At 49.5% G+C, this 19,226-nt stretch overlaps 1 long non-coding RNA gene across 1 annotated transcript; it reads left to right on the top strand.

The window, feature by feature from the left end:
- The first annotated feature begins 9,819 nt into the window (after positions 1-9,819).
- LOC106725015 lies at positions 9,820-18,182 on the top strand. The gene is made up of 3 exons (XR_001360849.1): positions 9,820-10,337; positions 15,754-15,844; positions 16,815-18,182. It is a non-coding gene; the product is annotated as an uncharacterized LOC106725015 (long non-coding RNA).
- The last annotated feature ends 1,044 nt before the right edge of the window (positions 18,183-19,226 follow it).

The raw sequence follows: 19,226 nt of genomic DNA, 5'->3' as shown, positions 1-19,226 counted from the left end.
CATCTGCTATTTTCTGCTGACCAATCCACATCTAGAACTAGGTGTTCAGTGAGGAGCTCCATGATGGAGGAGGAGCAGAGAGGAATTGGACTATGTTTAGCTATTAGACGGGTCATGACATGGAAAGAAAAGCAAAATTAGTATTGTGAGACCCGAGGGCAGAGCCAGGGTGGGGGATGAGAGTGGGGAGATTTCAGCTAGATTTTAGAAAGTATATTCTAATAATCCCAGCTCTTCAGAAATGAACTAGGCTGCCTGGTGAGATAGTGAGGTCTCTGTGCCTAGAGGTGTGCAAACAGAGGGTGGATGGGCCACCTTCTGGAGGCTGCAGGGTAGATCCCTGCCCTAGGAGTGGTGGCTTGATTAAACTCCCTGTAAGGCCAGTTCACCCTTTGCTTCTGAGACTAAATCTTCATTAGATATTACTGGGGGGGGGGAGGTGTATGAAAAGAGGAGACAGGGCCTCAGACACCCAGGACACGTGTCATTTGGGGAAATAGTGGAGGTTCTAGGGGCTGAGACAGCCCAGAGGAAGGTTCCACCTTGCACTATGATCACAATCATGTCTTCAAAGACCAAGGATGTTGACCTCAAGAGCAGTGCTGTCCAAAGGCAATGTCTATGATGATGGAAATGTTTTCTATTTGGGCTATCCACCATGGTAGTCTTTTAAACAAAAAATTGATTTCAGAGAGAGGAAGGGAGAGGGAGAGAGAGAGAGAAACATCAATAAGAGAGAATCATTGATCAGCTGCCTCCTGCACGCCCCACACTGGAGATTGAGCCCGAAACTTAGGCATGTGCCCTGACTGGAATTGAACGGTGACTTCCTGGTACATGGTTCAACGTTCAACCACTGAGCCACACTAGCTGGGCCACCATGGTAGCCTTTAAAACATGGCTAGGAGACTGAAATTTTTCTTTAATTTTGATAGCCATAGCTGGTGAGTGCCTACTATACTGGGCAGCACAGATATAGGACAGTCCCATCCTTGTGGGAAGTTCTATTGGATGGCGCTACCAGGAATTTACAACAAGCAGCTCCATGCCCCGAGGCCCAGAAGACGCCTCTCCCCTGAGGTCCCTTCCTATCCTTCCCCATTGTGTTAGCAACACAGAAACGGAAGGCTTCAGACTGGGAGTCAGAGCACTAGCTTCAGCACTGGACAGGCCAGCTTGCTGTGCAGTTTTGGATAAATCCTTCCCCTCTCTGGGCTACAGCTTCAATAAAATGAAAAAAAAAAAAAAAAAGACTGGGTGGATTTGGGATTTGGAGATTCCTTTTCTCTCCTGAAAGGAACCTTCACTCCTTCTCCCTCCTTCTCCCCTTTCCCTCCATTGACCCCAGCCTCCCACCGCCCAGACCTTAGTGCCCAGCAACCTGAAGAACTTTTGTTTTTACCGCTTAGCACTTGCTGTATGGGTCTATGACCTTCTTTAGAAACTTTTTCTTTACGAGTTTATTTTGGCTTGTGCTGAGCATTCATAAAATTCCTAGGGAACTGCAGGTTTAAAAGTCGGGCTTGTAAAAGGAGTAGGTGGGAGGGGGCGGGGAGGGGGCAGAGAGGGGAGAGGACAGCAGCCAGCTCGAGAAACTGGGGAGAAAGAAGAAGTCTTCCATTCTCCACCCACCTCACCGCTGCGAGCTCTGGGGCTTTCGGGTCACAAAAGGGGAGAAAAGATGGAGGAGACAGGAGAGGGTGGGTGGGGGGAGCCGGGAGGAAGAAGTTGGAGGCGTGGAGGCTGAGATTTTCCCACTGGGCGAGCAGAGCTGAGCCCGGTTCTGATAAGGGGTCTCTTTGGCTTGCCTGGGATTTTTCTTGTCATTCATCTCTTCTTTGGCCTGGCTGCTCCTCAGCAGGTTGGAGGTGCTGGTGAATGGCTCAGAGAGCACGGGGCATATGAAACAAATTAGGTCTCTGTTACAGCCACCCAGAGGCGGGTGATGGATGGGGGCCTGTGTTCACGGCAAAGCTAATTGGCAACACACAGAGACATCCAAGAAAGTATATTATTTTGCCAGACTTTGGAGTCATTGGGCTTTCTTTTTTTATTGTAGAACATTATACAGCCAGAGATAAAAAGCACAGTGAAAGTTTTAAATCTAATAAAAGCTTTTGACTGCAGAGTAAAAATAACATACACAGAGAAGTTTGATTTGGATTCAGGTTTTATTAATGTTCTTTCATTGCAAAATGTTTCCAATTAAAAAACAATTCAGCGAGCGCCACATTAATAAACTGCTTGTCTTTTGGAAGGGCCAGAGATTTTGAAATGCAATGGTGGACAGATACACACGTGTACATACAGTGCTACCAGGAGGTTATTACAACATGTAACATATTCCAAATTGGGGCGTGTATAGCTCAGACCTGGAGGAGGCGAAAAACCTCATTACTCGGCTTAGAGAAAAAGCACTTGAAGTGTATTCAGCATCACCTGATCCAAGGGCCTCAAAATAACACACAAACCTGGCTTACTTGTCACCAGGAGGGATCGGCAAAGACTGGAGTATACTAGGCCTCAGTTTCCCGATTTGTAAAATGAGGCTGTTGGGTTCCGTGGTCTCTGAGGATTTCAGTGTTTCTCCAGGCGGGAACCCTTATTGATTATCCCCAAAGATTTCTTAACCCTTGCTTTAGGAAAAGGCCATGAAATCTGAAATTGATCAGCAATCAGGAGACCAAACCACATTTGGAAACTGTCCAGCCAGGGGCTGGCGCTTGTGCCCAGTTGTTTGTGAGAGTAACTGGTGGTTTGCCTGACTCTGACTGGGAGTGTGCGAAATGACTAGCCATCTTCATAATATGGGGTGCAGGGTTGTCACATTATTTTTAATGGGTGGTTTTCAAACGAACTTCATCTTGCAAAGTGAGTGTTAAATTAATCAGTTCCTTGACTAATTCCTGACAAGTTGTTTTTAGAATAACTGGTCATTTTCCATTTAAGCACTTAACTAGATCCAACTGTTTTATTTTTGCCCCCATACAAACGGAGGTTTAACACTGATGAGGAACCACAGTTCTAGCTTGGTGCTTTTCTAGGCGACTTGAACAGTTTGCCACCCCTTCCTCCCCGCCGCCCCGCCAAGGCCTGGCCTGTGTGGCTCAGTTTGGGGGAGTTAAAATCTCCTTAGGAGACCGCTCACACACGTTGGGGGTCCAGGAATGCTGATCATAAAGCTAGAGATAAACCCCTCAGCTCCCCAAAGGCCAGGAGCAAGGGTTTTGGTTCCAGAGGGTGTCCGAGAGGGCTGGGCTCGGGTCTCCCTCTTTGCAGGTTTGGGAGATGACCACCCTCCTCATCCACATCCCCGACCCCACACAGTTCTCTCTCCCATCCAACCTCCGGGGCCAGAGTGGATGAAGAGCCAGCTCCCGGAGAAGGGCAGAGGCAGCCTGAAACCCACGGGTCAGCACGTTCTCGCCTGCAGGGCCCAGCGTGGCCAGCCCAGCACCAGCTTAGAAGCTCATTCTTGGATCAGCTTTTTAAACAGAAGAGAGGAAGGGATTTAGCTCATTTTTTTCCTTTCTGTGGCTCATGACCCTACTCCCATTTGCCGTTCTCACACCTTCTGTGTCCCACACTGACTTCTAGTGTCCTGGAGACAGCACACAATCCGCCAGCACGGGGTCTGGGCCTGGTCCCACCGCACGACCCCCTGACCCACCCTGTCCCCTCGTCTCCGCTTGCAACCTCAGTGCCTTGGAAAGCTGGCTTGGTCTGGCGGTGACCACTGCCCCCGGGCCCTCTCCTCTCCACCTTCCCAGGGCCTGGATGGCCTTTGAGTAAACAGATAGCCCAGCGAGGTATGTGATCAATTAGCTTTGCTGAAAATACAATCATTTTGTTATTCCAAGCTGATGAGAAGGCCTCTTCGGCCTGCCTCTCCCAGCCTCCACACGCCAATCAGCCTGTGTCACCGATATAATTTTCCACATAAACACAACCTTTGTGCAACATCTACTCTTGTAAATAGATGTAATTCCCAAACCAAATAACGCACTTGGAGGGGAAATGGATATTATGCATGCAAAAAGAAAAGCGGTGATTTTTACACTTTCCAGGCAACAAAAGATTACCCCTAATTGCAATGGGGGAGGGAACCATGCGGGGCGAGGGGGGCGGCAGCTGCTGGGAAGCAGGGAGGCCGGCTTCCAGGCGGTTTCTTCCCCCTCTCTCTGCACATGTGTGAGAGCGGACCACCAGGAACTGCTTAACCCGGGGTTTGTCCTGTTTAGGCAACGGGAGAGCGTGGTTATTGTTGTTGATATCTTAAAGGAAATGGCGAGTTACTTAATTATATGGTTGGAACTCCCTTGCCAGCAGGGACCCCCCTCCAAACCCCAAACTGTACACATCCTGTTGCAGAAATGTCCCCTACATTCCTGGACAGGAATGGCCTCGGTGGCCGGGGACTGTGTGAGTTCCTCTGAAAGGCACTGGTGTGTCTTTCTCAGTGTTCTGCTCCCTCAAGTCCATCCTTAAATTAGGCCTTAAAAGCAGCGGAAGTTCCCAGGCAGCCGGGAGGGAGGACGCCGCAGAACCCACTGTGTAACCCTGGCCAGGTCTGGGCACGGCGACCTCCTGGGCAATCCAGTGCCATGGAAATGAAGGCTGGGACGCCCCTCCTGTGCCTCTGGTCTCTCCATGTCCCCTTCTGCTGGAAGAAAAAAGCCCTTTGGGGTCACAAGAAGCCCCTTGGGGGGTCCCAGGCCAATTGAGGGGCAGAAGGAGTGCTCCGAGGGAGAGAGCAGTGGCAGGAGGAAGCGGACCCTGCACAGTGCCAGCCGCCTCTGGGCCAGGCAGCGTGGCCCACATGGAGCCAGGAGGCACCAGAGCGAACCCCTGGGCCTTACCCCCTGCATCTAACGGTGGCCGTCAGAAGATTGTCTTTTGCAAAGACGCTTCTGTCAGCAGGTGAGTAGTGACATCGTGGCCTCAAGAAGGCCTTGATGCTTTTATTTCATGCTCTGGGTCTTTATTTTGTCCAAATTCAAAACAGTGAGTGAGGAGTTTGAGAGGAGATGCTGGTCTGTATATTGAAAGGTAAAGCACAGGATCAGAGAGGAGCGACAGAGTGACCATGGGGGGCCCCATCCAGGTTCCCAGGTTCCAGGTTCCGTCTCCAGGTCTGGAAGGGGATGGGTGGGCGGCCCGTAACACTTCAGCGACAAAAGATTTTTCTTTCTGACCCCCGCTCCCACCCCTCCCCCTTTGCCCACAAAACTCGGCCTAAGAACCCTCATCCCCCAGCTCCCATCCATCCCGGGCTCCTGAAGGCCATCTGAAACTCATTAGCTGCTTGAAATGATTGTCATGGGAGCTCTTGATGGAGAACAAGAAAGGGAGATGGATACTTTTAAAGGACAGCAATCGGGACCCAAACGCTGGCAGATGTTTGGAAGCCTGGCTGTTTGAGGAAGGGCCCCGGGAGGCCCGGGAGGCCGCCAGCGCCTCCACCTGACCCGGGCCAGCCCCCACCCTTTGTCTCAGGGCCGTTCCTGGAGCCCAGGCTGGATCAACTGGCCGTGTTCTGGTCTCCTTCCCGGAGGAGGAAGGCTCAGTGGCCCTGGGACATGCTGCAGCCTGATTCAGAGGACAGCTGTGGCAGTCCTTTGGTTCTTTGCCAGTTACAGCTTAATTCCTGTGCTTTGTAGATGAAGCAACATTCTCTTTGTCATAACAAAATAACAAAATACCAGCAATGTTGGAATTATGAGAGCATACAATATTAAAATCATGGAATGAAGAAGCTTAGAATTATAGACTCTTCAAAATGTAGAACTTTAAATAAAAAATACCCCTTTGCATTGTAGAGAGTTAGAAACCCAGAAGATTTAAATCATAGACTGTTAGAATTCTTGAAAAAAAAAAGATTTAGAGAATCACAAAGATGCTTTTGATTCTTAGTAAACAGAATTATGGGGTTTTAGGATTGTGGACACAGAATTCTCAAAAACTAGAATCGTAGCTCATTAGAAATACAGAAAAATAAATTTATAGCAATCCAGAATCCTGCTCTCTTAGGATCATAGAACACAAGAATGGTGGAATGATAGAATATTAGAGTAAGAAAATATTGACGATGTAATCTTAGAATCACAGAATATTAGCATCACCAATGAGAGAATTAGAGACCCGTGGCTTTTACAATCACAGCAGCTTGCAATTACAGACTCATTGGATGACAGACATTAGAATCACGGAACATTAGAATTGGAGCGTGTCTGTTTTGTTAGAGAAGTATAGGATCTACGAATTACAGAATTTTGGAATTATAGGCTTTTAGATAACAGCCTTGAAGAATTTCAGAGGCAACAGGGGATTTAGAGGTCATTTGGCCTCACTTCTGGCCCAGCTGGAATCTTCACCTAAGCCTTTTTACATACACACCCCACACCCAGCCCTTGGCGATCCTGTGCTTATGTCCAGATAACACGTTTAATTTGATCGTTCCTTATACCCCCTGGAGCTGCTGGCCTCTTTTTCTGCTCCCCTCTCATCATTACAAATTCCTACCATCCTCTGTTTTTTGAAGGGACAGTTTGCTTTTCTTTCTGCAAGTCACCCAGAATCTTAATTCCCCGTGCCTGGGCCCTGCAAGACAAGACTATTTCAAAGATTAACATATTAGGGAAATGAAGCTTTGGCCCCTTTGAGGCGGGGGAGGGGGGGGCGCAGGAGGGATGGACAGACTTGTGCATCTGTGTGTGTGTGAGTGTGCCTGTGGCCTCTGTCCCAGAAACAGCAGCAAACGGGTCCAGATATGAACCTATGCCCCCCGTTCCTTCTAAAGGAGGTGGGAGCTACCGCTGAGGCCCAGACCAAGCAGCCAGGTCTATTTAGGTGAGAGCAGATTGGAAACTATAAACTATTTTATGCCTATTTACTTTATGATCCTCACAGGCTGGCGTTTACACTAATCGGACAACATGTGAATTAGATAATTTGCTAGGAATTAACAGTCTCTGATGGTTATCAGTCTCGGGCTGATGGAAGCTGAGTTGATGAGGATGGTTCAGCGATGAGTTGAGGATGTTATTGTATCTCATCGGGGTTCAGAGTTGTGGGGGACAGTATGCACAGTGCACAGGGATGGATAGTAACATTTCAGATTCTATTGTAGTGTTTAGGAATAAGTCAAAAGCAAAACAGCCAGCTTCAGGGTCACCTTCATCCTTTGGAAAATGTTCACTTCCTAGTGATTTCATCCCAAATTGTAAAAGGACTGGTTAGAGATAAACAATTTTAATACAGAACGTCCTGCTTTTTATTCAAGCACCACGAAGACAGTGGCCACTTAAATACGAGGATGTTTTCCTTGGAAGATCTTTTCTCCGTCTCAGCTTAAGCACAGAATCGTCCAGCCCCATGTCCACCTAAAGCGCCCAAGACTCCTTAGGGAGGGAGCAGCTCGGGTTAGAAAAGCTAAGAGATCAATCAGTGCAATTCTTCCCACAGTTGAAAGTAGACGATCCCTTCCACCAATTTCAAATCTTTTGTTAAAAGCCAATTTAGTTTACAAACTGCAAAGCACCCAAACCAAATTGCAGTGCCCAGCTGGTTCTGGCAACACCATTTCTATGGAGCCGAGATTTTTCCAAAACTGCAACGCCTGCCTGAGAGGCAGAGCGTGGTGGGCTCCAGGCGCTCTAGCCCAGCCCTGTGACGCTGTGTGCCTTTAGGCAAGTAGACCTCCTCTCTGGGCCCCAGTAGGACCACCTACAGATCAGAAGTTAGATTAAATAATCTAAATGGGGGAACAAAAATATTAGAAACAGGAAAAGAACAATTTGGTTTTGTTTAAAAAAAAAAAACCCCAGGGGAAAAAAATTGGTTTTGTTTCCTATTTGCGAGTTGAATTTCAAATTAGGCCAGTGTTTCTATTTATTTTTGAGCCAGTTCAACCAAGAATTGCTGTTTTCATAGCCCTAGCTTTTGATTTCAGATGCTAAACAACAAAACCCTGACCCAGACTTACTTGCTTGACTGCTGACTGCAGCTTTTGTATGCACTTTCAATGGAGCGGCATATTGCATTAAAACGAATGACAAATGCAGTTGCCTTCCCAGTTCTGAAAGAAACACGGTGGAAAGGAGCTAACTGGGTGTCAAGGGGTCTCATTTCGTGACTCAGTTTCCCCATCTGTAAAATGGGGAGGGGGTGGAGGTAGGGAGAACTCTTCCTGCTCCAGAGCCAAGTTGGAGCTTCTGAGGCCCCAGCCCTGATTCTAAGCAAGGCTGTTGGGGATATTGTGTCCTGTTACATGCCCCTCTGGGGCCACCCCTGCTGATCACAGTGCTGGGAGGGGTGGGGCCTAGGGAAATGAAGGGCCTTTATAAAGGGGACAATGGCAAATCCCCAATTTGTGGACAAGTCCCTTTCACTGGGAGCCTGAAAGGCTAAGGAGGGGGTGGGCAGGGTGAATGGGGCAGAGGGGTGAGGTCCCTCTTGCTGTGGCCCCATTGAAAAAGTCCATGGACCCGGCAGCAATGAAAGGAAGTGAGTTAAAGAGGCAAGTGTGGGGGGAGGTGGGTGGCTGTGCTGGGGGCTTGGCAATCCCCTAACAGATACCAGACGTGACTGGAGGGCTCCGGCCATGACACAGCCACCGGGAAGGGGTGGGACTTATGGCTGGGACAGGTGAGACTGGATCTTTCTGGAAAGGCCAGTGTTGAGGATAAGGTTGAAGGGTGGGGTTGGTTATCAGCTGGTTTGACTGCCAGCCCCAGACCAGTTCATTCCACCAAAATACCCTGTCAGGACAGCCCCCAACCAGCCGCCTGACCCCACAGCTGGTCACTATAGACAAGCAGCCGGTCCGTTCCTCCCACAATGGGTCAGTTTAGACAAACAACAGGTCAGTCCAACCAAAACAGTTCAGTTCAGTTATAAAAATGGTCGGGGGGGAAGACCAACAGAAAAACAACAACAATACCAGTTCAGTTTTTAAAAGGTAGTCATGCAACTTCCTTGGCTATTATGTAAGGAAACAACCAATCAGTTCCCGAAACAACTGCTCAGTGTTGTCCAGACACTCGGTGACTTGACAGGTCGGAAGGAAACACCGGGAAATGGTCCTTTCGTCCAGTCCAGCAAGGTTGTGACCATGGACTTCCCGATGTCCTGCTCTCACTGAGACCCAGCTGGACACTCCCGAGCAGGTGGAATATCCAGGATTCTTCTAGAGCAGCGGTTCTCAACCTGGGGGTCGCGACCCCTTGGGGGTGGAACGACCCTTTCACAGGGGTCGCCTAAATACATCCTGCATATCAGATATTTACATTACGATTCATAACAGTAGCAAAATTACAGTTATGAAGTAGCAACGAAAATAATTTTATGGTTGGGGGTCACCACAACATGAGGAACTGTATTAAAGGGTCGCGGCATTAGGAAGGTTGAGAACCGCTGTTCTAGAGGGCTGCCGGAGGGACAGGAAGCCTCCCTGGCCATTTCCCCGTGGCCCTACTACCTTCCCGGGCCCACTCATATTAACTGCTTTAAAAAAAAAAGAGTTCAAACAAAGCAAAACAGAAACCTCTCAATCTACAAACAACATTTCTCAGTTAATGGGCTAGGTAGAAAGGGGACATGCTAACTTCCCTCTTAGGGGAAATAAGGAAAGAAAGGATCAAAAGAAGCATGGGGGTCCTGGCCAGGTGGCTCGGTTGGAGCATCATCTCATACACCAAAAGGCTACAGGTTCGATCCCCGGTTGGGGTGCATGCAGGATGTCTCTCTCTCTCTCTTCCACTCTCTCTAAAAACCAATAAAAATATATCCTGGGTGAGGGTTAAAATATATATCCACGGGGGAGGAGAGGAAAGGAAGAAGGAAAAGGGAAGGAATGATGGAAATAATAAATCCACTTAGCACATGTAGAGCACTTTATAGTTAGAACGTACCATACAGTACATTTCGATTATGCATAACTACCTTTTGATAATTATGCCCATTTCAGAGATGGGGAAACCAAGGTCCAGAGCAACAAAGTAACCTTGCCCATGTTCCCACAGTCAGTTGATGGTGGAGCTGGGACAGAGCCTGGGTCTCCTGTCCCTTGTCACCCTGATCAATCTCCCAGTTATGACAATGTTAGAACTGCTGGGAGTGGGGCTTGGGATTCATATAGTCTCATCTTAGGAGTGATGAAAGGAAGCTTGGACAGAAGAGCCCAGAGTCCTTACCAAGAGAGCACAGCATTTCAGAAGATTCTGCTTTCTCTGAGCTGAGTGTCCGTTCTTGGCAGAAAGTTCTTCTTTGTGTCTAACCACACTCTCTCTTGCTTCTGGGCCAGGCTGGATGCTCCTCCTTGTGGCCAATTTCTGGAGGTGAGCATTCGAGGTCTGAGGAGCCTGGGAGTGGGCTGGAAGCCCCTCTCCCCTCAGGTGGCAGCGGGTCTGCCTGGCGGAGGAGAGCCCAGAGGGCCGTCTCTGTGTTTGGTGAATAAACACTGGAGACCAGTTTCTGGCTTGTCACTCTGCTGCCTTTCAGCGAGTGAGAGGCTAGGTGGGCAGGAGGGAGTTCCCGCAGGCGGCACATGAAGAGGCCGGGCCTGGGGGTCTGGGGCCCAGGCAGGCCCGCTCTGGACAGCCAGTAGAGTCAGCCTTTTCAGGCCACAGAACTTCACACCTTTGAAAGGCTCCAGAGCGACCCACAGCAAAAATAAACCGTTCCTCCCATCCGTAGCAGGCCGACCATCCTCAGGGGCTCCGCATCATACACACGGAAACCCTGTAAAAAGGCCCAGTGTTTCCCTTCCCACTCCTCGAAAGGATGCGTGCTGAGCCTCGTTGAGGAGGCCGTGTTGGGCGAGAGTGCTTTATCCACGGCCCGCTCCTTCCCACTCCTCGAAAGGATGCGTGCTGAGCCTCGTGAGGACGGCAGGACGGCCGCGTTGGGTGAGAGTGCTTTATCCACGGCCCGCAGGCCTGGTTCCAGCTCCATCCCCCTGGGCTAAGCCACCCTGGCTCTCTGAGCCTTGGTTTACACACCTGGAGAACAGGAATAGAAATACCTCCCTTTGACTTTTCTTCTGTGTGTGTTTGATGATGCAATAAGGCATATGTGTGAAAGCACTTAGCATATAGTAGATGCTTTATCTATGGCCTCCTCTTTCTTTTACTATCCTCATAACCTAGAGCAAATCTGAGTTCCTGTCTGAGCCTCAATTCCCTCCTCTGTGAAGTTTACTGCCTACATGGTCAGGATTAAGTGAGACAAAGGGTTAGTATATACTCTGTTCACTCTAGTGGTAGCTTCCCTCTCTCTTCTTTCTTCCCATTCCCCCCCCCCCCCCCCCCCCCACCTGGGTCTCAGGAGCATCATGTTACAAATGGGAATGGGAATGACCCTCCAGGGCGGGAATGCTATGAGGATAAATGCAATGCCATAAGCACCTGGTGAGCCTGGCAAGACCACAGAACTGTGGGAGAGGCTAGATCTCAAAACTCCTTGAAAGGGAGCAGGAAGAATACAAGGGTCAGAGAGTCTAGGGCTTTTACAACAAGTCTCACTCTAGGACGTGGCTTTGGTTTCATCCAGGGATGGTTCAAGCAGGAACGTTGGGAGCCTTGAGGAGAAAGGGAGGCACCAAGGAGGGCTTCCTGGGGGAGTCTGCTGTCCAAAGCTGTGGAGCTTAGTCTTCCCATCCAGGTTTACTTTGTTGCAAATTCTTGAAGCCCAGACTGCAGCTGGCTCCCAGCAAGTTGGGAGCTGCCCTGAAAAGTGCCTTAGTTCTCCCACCTGGGATTTACAGCTGGGAGGCCACAGTCAGAACGAGGACTAAGAGGTGGGCGAATGCAAGAGCAGATCCCAGTGTGAACTCTCCCACAACAGAGCCAGCTGTCTCCAGAGCAGTAAGCTCCCTGCCACAGCAGGTACCAGCGCGGCTGGAGAACCCTGGGACAGGGACTAGGTGAGAAGTGGGACTATCTGACCGGCAAACTTTGGGATCAGACACACCTGGGCTCAGCCGAAATTTGTACGGGTTAAGATCCTATACTTTGAGGACTCTGAAATTATAGGCGATTGCATACACTTATTTAACAGAACACTTACATAATGCTTGCCCTGTGCCAAAAGCTTTTCTAGGGTCTTTTTACAAATATTTACTCACTTAATCTTCACAACAACCCTATGAGGTAGAAACTGAGGCAGAAAGTTACATAACCTGCCCACAGCCACACAGCTGAAGAAGTGGTGGAGCTGAGATTGGACTCCGTGTGCATAAGATTCTAAGACCACAAGATTCTAAAACTGCTCCATGTTCCTAAAAATCCAGATAATTTAATTTTATGGAAATTTTATTAAAGGATGAGATGATTCTAGAACAAGAGTTGGCAAACTTTTTAAAAAATATGTTTTTATTGATTTTAGAGAAAGAGGAAGGGAGAGGGAGAGAGAAAGGGAAATATTGATATGAGAGAGTAACATTGATCAGCTGCCTCCTTCACAGACCCGGAGCATGTGCCCTGACCTGGAATCAAACCAGCGACCTTTCGGCACACAGAATGGCATCCAACCAACTGAGCCAGACTGGCCAGGGCAGGAGCTGGCAAACTTTTTCTGTGAAGGGCCAGATAGGAAATAGTGTAGGCTTTGCAGGCCACAAGGTCTCTGTCATGACTACCCAACTCTGCTGCTATAGCCAATACTTAAATGAATGGGCATGGCTATGTGCCAATAAAACTTTATTCACAAAAACAGGTGGTAGGTGGATTTGACCAGAAGGCTGTAGTTTGTTGACCACTGTTCTCGAGACACAGCTCAGGCATCTTTTGCTCTGATGAGCACCTGCTGGGGGATCCCTTCAGAGCTGAGCCTTAAGGAAGCCCAGCTCTGCCCCCCTTTGGAGAGGCAGAGGGGCCTGGGATGGCTGGGGTGACGTCCCGGGGTGTGGGTGGCTCTGAGTGTGGCTTTCTCTCTGTCCTGGAGAGGCTGTTGAAAAGGCTCCTCTCTCCAGCAGCAGAGCCTCATTACTCACCGGCTGAAAAACAATGTTAATTTCCCCCAAGCGGGAAGCAGCTGCACTTGTGAGCCAGGGCTCATTTTGCTGCATGAATATTTATGGCATGTCCCCTAATTAAGCCCAGAAATAAAATTTACCCTGCTCACAGGGGCCACGGAAGACTGCGAGGCAACGGCAGGAACCAGCCTCTTGTGCCTGCGGAGGAGGGTTGTCAGGAAACATTGTGCCCGGAGCCACTTGGCCAGGCCCGGTGTCCACAGGACTGCAGGGGCGGGCGTTCTCTACCAGGTCAAGCACCCTTCCTGTGGTCACATGCTGGTGTGGGAGGACTCCCGGGTCAGCTTGCTGAGCCTGGTGGGTAGCTATTGTCCCAGGGCTATTGTCTCAGATCTGCGTGGGGTGACACAGAGGTGACCTGAGGCCTGAGCCCCAGCAATATTGTTTTTCTTTTAGTCAGAATGACTCAGGTATTTAATGACTGGGCCTCAGAGGTCACTCTAGTGGCATCGGCTCACAGAGGGAGAGCCCCTTCAGGAAGCCGGGCTTGAGTTCCCCTCTGACACTGATTCTGTTTGATCTGGGCTGGCCCACAGCTTTCCTAGCCTCAGTTCTCATTGCCACAGTGAAGGAGGAAATGCCAGCATCGCGGGGTTGTTACAGAGAATCATGGGAGGTGACAGAAGAGAAAATATTGGGGGCAGTGGTTCCCACCACAGTTCTGGGGTTTCCTGACCTCCAGCCCTCCTTCTCTTAGACTGGGTGCCGAGGAAGGGCGGCTCTGCCCAGCCCAGTCACCTCGAGGGTCTCCGGAAACCATAAATCTTGAGGGGTCCCACCTCCGGAGAACTGCTTGGGCCTCATATCCTCTTCCTCAGGCCAATAAACCAAGCAAATACCATAAAGCTCCTGACCCCGGCCTGAGGCCCAATGGTCGGAGCCGGACCTGGAATGAAGAGGCAAGGGTTTCAGAACACGACCATGAAGTTGAAGGTGAATCTCCTACCCCCCCCCCCACCCCACCCTTCCTTTCTAGAATGGAACTTGCCTTTGAGTCTTTTCCATTACTTTCCTCTTTAAACTTTCACAGCACCCGAGAGATGCATCCTGTGCTGGGTGGGACTGGGATAGGAGGATGCTTTCCTAAGGTGGGCCCAGGTGTGTAATTGTCCCACGGCCTTGGCAATCAGCACACCTTGTAAATCCAAAAGTCAATAAGATGTGGAAGTGGGGGAGACCCCAGGCTAAGAGGCGGAAGTCGGGGGAGTGAGGGTGGGCCAGTCAAGGGTGGCTTCAGTGCCCTCTGCCTCCCCCAGGCTGGGCCTGCCCCACCCCTGGGAGGCCCAGGATGTCCTGCTCTCTCACGCTCCACTTTCGCATCCTGAACTCAGGTCTGATCACGTCAACAGCTCGATGACACAGACTCTGAAGGCCCCCCCACACCACCATGACTTCTCTCTCACACCCTTGATTATCCTGAGTGAAGGGATTTCCAGCTCAGGATTTGGCCATGAGTACATGAATGAATGTTCATTGAAGAATGAATAAGTGAATGGATGAATGCAATCAGATGGATGCTGTGGGCTCAGATAACATATCTCTGTATTTTCTTCTTTTCTATCCCTCTTCTAAAATGTGCCAGGCCCAGATTTTGGCACATGCAGAGGTTTGACAAACATCTGAAGGAATGAATGAGTGTGCAATGAATGAATGGATACAGAATTTATTACAGAGCACGCACTGTGGGCCAACCATGCGGCCAGATGCTGGTGTTACAGCTGTGAATAAGACCTGTTTTTTGTCCTCAGGCTCTTATGTTTTAGCTGAGAAGTCAGGCTCACACAGAGTTGAACAATCCATTACCTATTTAGTTACTCTTGTGATAAATCCTACAAGAGAGGAAAATGAGTCAGCAAAGAAGTGAATAAGTGAGGAATGAGTGAAGACAGGAATAAGCAAACAGAATGAGGGAGGGAATAAATATATAAGTGAAAATTAGGGAGAATAAAGGAAGGTATGAAGGAATGATGGATGAAGATTAATCAGTTACAAGGGAAAGCATCTGTTCCACATGACCCAGTGTTTATGGACACAAGGCCTGGAAGCCAGAATTGCCTAGAGCCGGCCTCTCTCCTACTTCCCTGGGGACAGGGCCCTAGGCTGGGCAGAGAGGCTCTGAGGCCAGGAAGCCGGGCCCTCTGCACCCCAAGGTCGGCCCCATTGCCACTTTCAGTACCTCCAGAACCAAAAGTCAGTCTTAGAAAGGGTTGAAGTCTTTAACGTGTAGAATCCCAGGGCCTGCAGATTCTGATTTTTGCTCAGCACCTCCTCTAAGCTCTCACAAGCACTCCCAACCCCATGAGTACCCTCCACCATGAGAAATCAGGCTCAGAGGGCGAGGGGGCCCACCCAAGGCACGCCGCCAGGGCCCCTGACTTCAAGGTGCCTTAAGGAATATTTGCTGGGACAGATGTGGCCTTTTATAATCCAGCCCCCTTTTCATCTCTGCCCTCCTCTCCTGTCCTCTCCCCCTTTGGGGTCTCCTCCAGCCTCCAGGCCTCCTCCGTGGTCCTGGCCCATGGCACTCTGCTCTTCGTTCCCTCTGGTGCGACCCAGACCTCAGCAGGGCTGGCTTCTCCCTTCCTTCAGGGCTTTCCTCAATAATTTCATCCCTGACTCTTCTTTCTAAATCCCTTCCTTTGCTTTTTCTTTATAGTACGTATCCTTATCTAACACTTTATATTTTTCTTATTCATTTCCTTATCTGTTTCTCTCACTAGGATGCAAACTCCAGGAGGGCATGGATTTTATATTGCACTACTGCATCCCAGCAGCTAAAAGAGAGCCTGCCTACAAAATAAGTACTGAATGGTAGGTACCCACGAAACATGTATCGAATGGATAGGTGCCCATAAAATATATATTAAATGAGTAAATGAAGCCAACTCAAATCCAATCTCTCCTCTCCATCTAAAAGCCACTACCACTGTTTTTCTTGCCTGGACACTGCAATACCCCCAGCATCCTACCTGACCCCCAGCCTCCTCCTGACCCCCAGCCTTTTCCCTGTCCCTCAGCTTCTTCCTGAACCCCAGCCTCCTCTCTGACCCCCAGCCTCCTCCTGACTGCCAGCCTCTTTCCTAACCCTCAGCTCAGTCTCCTCTTTGGCCCAGAGTGATCCTTTCTCTCTAACAGATATGACCATATCACCCCTCTCTGGAAACTCTTTTCTGTCCACCTCTTTTCTTTCTCATGATTCTGCCATTCCTGACTCTAAGATAAAGATCTAAAATAATATACAAGAAGCGCCTGCCGCATGGCTCACATCCAGTGGTAGTTGCAGTTATCCCTGAAGACACGGCATCCAGTCCGAAGGTGCCATGCGCAGGGAGGGGACTATTTTGGGGTGTGGTGGGTGTGGGAAGCAGCAGGGATAAGCATATGGGATGGCGGCAGCGTGTCATGAGCTGAGAGACTGCCTGATTGCTGGCAGCCTGATTTCGGCAGGAGAATCCTGACCACGGGGTGCCAGATTGGTCGGGTCAGATCCCAGGAGGTACTGAGTGCCACACGGAGGAGCTCTGCCCGGTGCTGCAGGCTGCAGGAAGCCCCTGTGAGCCCCTTCAACAGCATTCAACACATCTGCAAGCCTGAGCAGGAGTGGAGTGCTCCGGTGGGCTCTTCCCTGTGCAGGCGTCAGCGGAAGTCTCACAGCGATCCTTTGAAATCTGTCCCCATTTTGCATGTAGGGAAACCAAAACCCAGGAAGGTTGATTAACTTTCTCAGAACTTTGAACCAGTCCTAGGTGACCTGAAATCTTTGTATCTTTTTATTACCCAGAGGCCTAGCACTCATCAAGTGTTTGTTGATCGAATGCAAGATCTGCCAGAGCCACCCCAACAGCCTGCAGGCTGGTGCTATTTAACCCCGCTCAGCCCCTCCCTGGTTCCCAGAGCCGCCTCCACAGCTCCAAGCTGTGAATCAGAGCCTTCACACAGCGTTTCTCGGACTTGGAAGTCAAGAAGCGAGTCACAGTACTTTGGAAAACACATTTTCTTTTAAGGAAGAATTTTTTGTTTTCATTTCAAACAGCCCTGGCTGGTGACGAGTGGCGAGGAGAGGTGCCCTGTTTTCCATCCCAACACCTATTTCCAGGTGGGGGCAGGGAAGGCTCCATCCCGAAATGTTATTTCAAAACCTTTCCGGGCCTTGCAGCTCCATTTCCAGGCCACATGCCTCAAAGAAAAGCACAATTTCCCATTACGTCGTGTTGCCCTTTCTGAACTGAGCACCTTTCAGAGTGGGAAGACCCAGCTCACTCCAACACTCACCGTTCTGTCTCCATAAATATAGTCTCAGCGCCTGATGGGGGGCTTAAATAAATAGCTTTGCCGGGCATCTGATGGTCACGGTGCTGATAGGCGTGCTTGCCAAGAACAGCAGAGGGAGGCTGCCCCTCCCAGCCCCTCAAAGATAGGAGGCGACACTGCTGTGCCCCAACACTCCCTGCCTGCTTCCTGCCATCTGAGGTACATTCAAAAAAGAAGGAGGCCAGCGAAGTCTTGTCATCTGATGGGTGAAGACAGAGATGGATGACACGCTCCCTGCCAGGGAAGGCCACGTTCAGACACTCCCAGATAGCCGGCTGCCACTTTATTAACAGCAAATATCCCCATCTGAACCAGGCTGGGAAGGAAAATATTTATGCTCGCCTGTCAGTTGGACCTTCATTTTTCTTCTGGGGGAGCCAGCCAGGGTGCTGGGCCAAGGCTGACGGAGTGTGACCTGTCTGTGAGGCTACTCCAGCCCAGGGTTGATGGAGACTCAGGACAGCTCTGGAAGGCACGAGGGGCTTCCGGAGGGATGGACCTGGAGCCCAGTAGAGGTGGGCGGGGTCTGTGCAGCCAGAACATGTCCCAGGCCCTGTTAAACTGTAAATGAGAGAATCTGTGTGTGGGCATGGACCTTGTGAGAGACTGAGTCCAAATGCACCATTAAATAATGTCATCATTAATTAAATGTAGCTGTATTAATCTGAGAAGTGACTTTGAACTGAGAATAAAATGACCTTGTATTGTCAGAAAATGCCAACCCTGGAGCTGAGTCTGTCATTTAAGCCAGGCATATATTAAAATCAGCTTATGGCCCTAGCTGGTTTGGCTCAGTGGATAGAGCATCAGCCTGCAGACTGAAGGGTCCTGGGTTCGATTCTGGTCAAGGACACATGCCCTGGTTGCGAGCTTGATCCCCAGTAGGGGGTGTGCAGGAGACAGCCGATCAATGATCTTCTCTCATCATTCATGTTTCCATCTCTCTCTCCCTATCCCTTCCTCTTTGAAATCAATAAAAATATATTTAAAAAAATAAAATCAGTTTACATCGTCACTCTTACCATGGTCATTATTTTAAACAAAAATCACAAGCCAATTCTTCAGCAGGTCTCAGGGATGCCTGTGAACCTGTAGCCTGGGAAGACGAGCCTCGTTCGCTGTGCTCTGGGAGACAGCTGTCCCCAATTATGATAACTGAATTATAAGGTGTGAGGCTAAACAAGTCAGGTGGCCCTAGGGAATGGAAGCCTTGGCCTTGTGGGCATGGTGGGATTGTTTTTTTTCTGACCCTGGTGAGGTTCCCTTTCCCCAAGCGCTAGATCATTTATCATCCCTACAGAGCATGTACGTGGGAGTCAGGAGGCCTGGGTTCAAATCCTGACTCTACCACATAGCAATTGTGCAACCAACCCAGAGCACCTTATTCAAGATTTAATTTCCTGGATAAAATGGAGCTAATAAATGTCTCCCTCTTGGGGCTATCTTGAGAATAAAGTAAGGTAAAGTTCTGAAACACTTAGCCCAGAAATTCATAAGTGATAAGCAGTAGTAATGGTAGGCATGGCCCGCACAACATTATTCTCTCTTTAGAAGTGTGTCAATTTTTATAGATATGCAAATTGCTATTTGCAAATGTGTGCAAGTAAAATTCCTAGTTCATATCTGTATTAGTCTGTTTGGGCTGCTATAACAAAATAGCATTGATTAGGTGGCTTAAACAACAGACATTTATTTCTCAGAGCCCTGGAGGGCTGAGAGGTCTAAGGTCAAGGTGCTAGGGGATTTGGTTTCTGGTGAGTGCCCTCTTTCTGGCTTGTAAATGGCTACCTTCTCCCTGGGTCCTCCAGGACAGAGAAAGAGAGCTCTGGTCTCTCTTCTTCTTCTAAGGACATTAATCCCATCATGCAGACCCCACCCTCAT

The sequence above is a fragment of the Myotis brandtii genome, unplaced genomic scaffold (assembly GCF_000412655.1).
Source record: "Myotis brandtii unplaced genomic scaffold, ASM41265v1 scaffold1308, whole genome shotgun sequence".
Lineage (NCBI taxonomy): Eukaryota > Metazoa > Chordata > Mammalia > Chiroptera > Vespertilionidae > Myotis > Myotis brandtii.
The sequence above is the reverse complement of the archived record's forward strand: the minus strand, read 5'-3'. Positions and strand labels throughout refer to the sequence as shown.